Source organism: Dipodomys ordii, unplaced genomic scaffold (assembly GCF_000151885.1).
Source record: "Dipodomys ordii isolate 6190 unplaced genomic scaffold, Dord_2.0 Scaffold9, whole genome shotgun sequence".
NCBI lineage: Eukaryota > Metazoa > Chordata > Mammalia > Rodentia > Heteromyidae > Dipodomys > Dipodomys ordii.
The window spans coordinates 11872806-11877529 of NW_012267225.1; positions in this window are offsets into that span (position 1 = coordinate 11872806).

The following is a 4724-nucleotide window of genomic DNA, read 5'->3' on the forward strand; positions in this document are numbered from 1 at the left end:
GAGACAGTTATGAAATCTGATTCTGTGATCAGTAGTTGACAAGTTACATCATCAATCACAGAAATGGTGTGGTTTCCCTGGAAAGGAGCAGTAGAAGGAAACAAGGTAAATGAGATGTTAATGGTCCCATCAAACAGGTGAATGACTCTTGGAAAATACTATTTAACATGATGTGCCCTTACCCTATATTAGACACTATTCTGAAAATTAAACAACCCTGTCAGAAAGATACTATTTTTTCCCACTTTACAAATCTGAAATTGAAATGCAAATACATTCATATGACTTGCCTGAGGCCATACTGCTAATAGTTTGGTGAAGCCAAAATTTATATCCAGGCTACTTCTAGATTAGTCATTTAACCTCTACAGGCATAAATTAAAGATTTTAGAATTAATCCAGGTACTGCTGGCTCAGTACATCTAACTCCTTGTTACTCAGCAGGTTGAGATTTGAGAATCTAGATTTGAAGCCAATGAAGGACAATTCTGGAAGACTCATCTCCAATTAACCAGCAAAAAGCCAGAAATGGAGGCGTGACTCAGTCATTGAGCATCAGCCTTGAGCAAAAAAAGGTATGTAAGAGCATGATGGCCTGCATTCAAGCCCCAGTAATGGCACTAAACAGATAAATAAATAAAACTTTAAAAATTAGAACTGGGAAGAACTTACTAGCATATAGAATTTCCCAGTGATGAGAGATAGAATCAAGTGGCAGAGATAGTAAGCTAAGCATACATTTTTGTCCTGTTCAAGAAGTTAGACTTTCAGGGTCGACTCCAAATTCAGTAGTATTTGATGGTGGCTTTGGCAAATGTATGTATCTATTCCCTTTGAACAAAATGCAAGCTTAAGATTCTTGGGGGGTATAGATAATGTACTTTCTGCACTGCTTCATGTACATAGTAAGCACAAACATTTGTTGGTTAATGTTGAAGGACTTTACACTGGTGAGCTTTTAGAACAGGGTCGATTATCTCTTCTCTATGATGTTGAGCATGAAGGCCATGGAACAGACTGATGACTTCTAAAGCTCCCTCCCAGGGCTATGATTTGGTAGAGGACAAAAATAGACAGGAAAAGGCACCAGCATCCTTATGTCCTTCTGTGGCACAGTTGGAGAGTGCTATGCCAGGATTTCTGATTTTTAAAGGTTGTTTTAAAAAAAGATGAAATGAAGTTCTGAGCCATTCTCAAAACAGCTTATTGATCATGTCACCAAGGTCTTCTAAATTTCACCCTGGATATGTAAGAAATACCAAGTTAGTGTTAGGAAAAAGAATGAGCCTTTTTAATGATCTCAAGGATATACTGGCCATAACAGCAAGCTGTCCAAACACTTATAGACTACAATATACAATGGCAAGTCAAGAGAAGCTATCATCAAGATTTTTACTGAACAATTGCCAGTCATAAGAATACATCTGAAAAAAATGCAACAGGATCATGGATGATAGTTCTTGAATATTCACTGAAAATATTTGTTGAAAATAGTTTTAACTAATCCAAACAATGGCATTTTGACATTAAAAGTAATACAACATAATGATTTTGAACCAGAAATACTGAGGGTCACTTCACAATTGACTTTATACTTGGATGTGTTGTTGTTCTATTTTTTAAAGGCTAAATGGAAGTGCAGAAATACTTTTTAGCTGTGAAAGGAAGAATACAGGATAATGATACTAACCCTTAAGCCTACTCTTGACAAGTTAAAAATAGCATGTTGTACATAAACACATTCATCCATAGCAAAAACATAAAATACAATTTGAGATAAATGGAAATGCATGCTGTTGTTTTCAGAGAAAAATGATGAGAATGCATGAGGTCTGTGAGTGTCAAATGTTCCCAAAATAATGAAATGCAGTTGATTTTAAAATTATCACCTTTACCCTTATTGAACAAGACAGGACCTAAATTTCAAATAAGACATGTGCAAAGGAGATGCCATTGCTGCTTAACTGGACTTCCTTCTCTCTCTCTCCTCTCCTTTTCCCTTCCCCTCCCCCTCAAAGCTGTTCTGGTCCTATGACCCTACTGAAGATTCCTGTCCATTCTGACCCTCTTCATACCCATGAACTCAGGGCGTAGAGCCCCTCCTGTCAGGAGCTAATCAAATGGTCAAGACTCCCATGTAGCTGCCACACTTTCTTCTTTGCAAATCAGTTATCAAAAGCTGGGTTTTCTCAGCCTCTTCCTACTAGTACTCTGATACTTACTTTCCTTGCTTCTTAAATAGGACTAGTGTCACAAGGACATCTCAGAGCTGCCAATAGTGGAAGTTCAGCTATGTGGAAGTTCAACATGTCTTAGAGGGCTGTCTTGAGGCCTATGCTGTCTAGAGCAGCCCATTCCCAGGCTGTGGGTCATAAAATAATAATTATCTAAATAAGCAGAAAGAACCAAATTGGAAAATGTTTCACTCAGGAAAGAAAAAATACTAAACTACTGAGAATATGTATTTAATAGTCATAGCCATAGGAAGAGTAAGCCTATAGACCAAGTAATAATATAATAATGCTTTTAATTGAAACTACTAGCTAACAACACTGTCAGCAGAACTTCTATATGATGTTTACATTGCAGTCTTATTCCAAAATCTTCCAATGGTTTAGGAAATTGAAGTATGGTATCTTTCTTATTTAGAATGTCCTTTCTGCTTTGGACTAAACAAAGAACAAAAAATAAATGTCACTAGGCACCTATGGCTCACACCTCTAATCCTAGCTACTCAGGAGGCTGAGATCTGAGAATCATGGTTCAAAGCCAGCCTGGCAGAAGAGTCCATGAGAGTCTTATAAACCACCAGAAAACATAAACCACCAGAAAACCGAGGTTTTGGTATGGCTCAAAGTAGTGGAGCACCAGCCTTGTTGCAAAAGAGACAGCACCTAGGCCAAAAATTCAAGCCCTATGACCAACACTAAAAAAAAAAAAAAAAAAACGTGAATGCTATACATTGATAGTAACCAAAAGGAAAAGAAAGAAAGCTAACAAAACAAAAATCAGTCCTCATCTACCCCTCTTTAGGAAGTAAAAACCACTAGGGAGGAAAGAAGGTAAAATAATAAGACCACGGCTCAGCACTAATTGGGGCTGCAATTGCAAGAGACATAGTAAAGGTCATATCTGTGTAGAGCACATGGACTCCACATCAAAGGCTTTGGAAACTATTTGGCTTTGGATTTGTGTTGTAAAAGTATTCATGCTTAATTATGAAAGCCCTCTACATTCACCTTTCCAAATGTGGGGAGTCGTCAGTAATGAAAATTACCTTGTTGTGAGATTAAGACACAATGGTTGCCAACAAGGGTCCAACGTGGTTCTGTCAAATAACAAGCAAGCCTCTACTTTAGGGCGGCAGGATATCACTCTGGGAGATTTTTCCATCATCCAAACTACACCTACCTGGGCCTTTGTAGAGGTGACCTTCAATTAAGGCAATGATTTCCTCATTACCTATTTTCTACTGGCTGATTTTTACAGAAATACTCCTAGGGTGTATGGAATGGGAAACTGGGAAAGAATAAGAAAAAGAGACTTAAAACCTGAGGAGGGATATAGCCTGGGGGTTGAGGGGAAGGGAGAAAGTCTGGGAGCTTTTATAAAACTTTTATTTATATTGTTTTCCAAGGGCAGCTTTTGCCAAGGGATGTGCTTGTCAGAATTGCAGTAAATCTATCTTTTGTTAGATAGATGTAGCATCTCGGCTCTAACAGCCCCCTTGTGCGTTTGGACCAGCATGTGGCTGAGGATGGTTTTTATGTCAGCAACAAACCCACCTCCTGGACTTCATAATATTGGGAACATTTGCTCTAGTCACGGCTTAATCAGTATGAGCCCATCCACTAGCTCTATGAAGAATCAGAAATTGCCAGAAGCCTCTTGCATCAAAAGCGTGATGTACTCTCTATGGAGAACTTCTAACCTCACGAGTAAGTTGTCTATTGGCCTGAATTGTCAAAATTGGTCTGAAAATGTTCTGAAAAAATAGTAATATATATTGGAGAATGAAATAACATGAAGTCTATCACCTCCTGTGCATTGTCTTTCCCCTGACCTAGCTCCACAGGGTTCCAAAATTGCTCCCCCGACTAGACCCCAGAGTAAAGGAATAGAAACCTGGATTGTGGCCCCTCTGTCTCCACTGGGAATCCAGAAAGGTAGAACCTTCCTACTAACACTGAAGTACATGTCAGACAAACAAAAAAAATACCACCTTCTTCTACCTGCATTTGCACTTGCTCAAAAGAAAAAAAAAACATACAAACAAAAACTTCAGTGTTGCAGGTAGTATTGTTTTTTGCTTTTATTTTTTTGTTTGGTTTGGTTTGATTTGTTCTTTTTTTCTGTCTCTTGGGACAGCAGCTCCAAGCAGGGAGGACAGAGAAAGGAGGGAGGAAGGATGAACAAATGTAGACATGGTAATCAGTAGACACTATGTGGAAAATGAACTGTGCATCTTGTGGAGGGATGGGAGAGGGGGTCACTGGGTGAAAGCTAAAGAAGAGATAACATTGTCCAAAAAGAAATCTTATTATTACCTGTCCTTTAAAACAGTAACCCCTCTATTCAACAACACCTTAATAATAATATTATATTCCTTAAAAAAAACAAAAACCTCTTCCTTTGATTTTTTTTTTTTACTGTCAGTACTGGAGCTTGAACTTAAGGTCTAGTCAATGTCTCTTAGCTTTTTCACTATACCACTTGAGCCATAG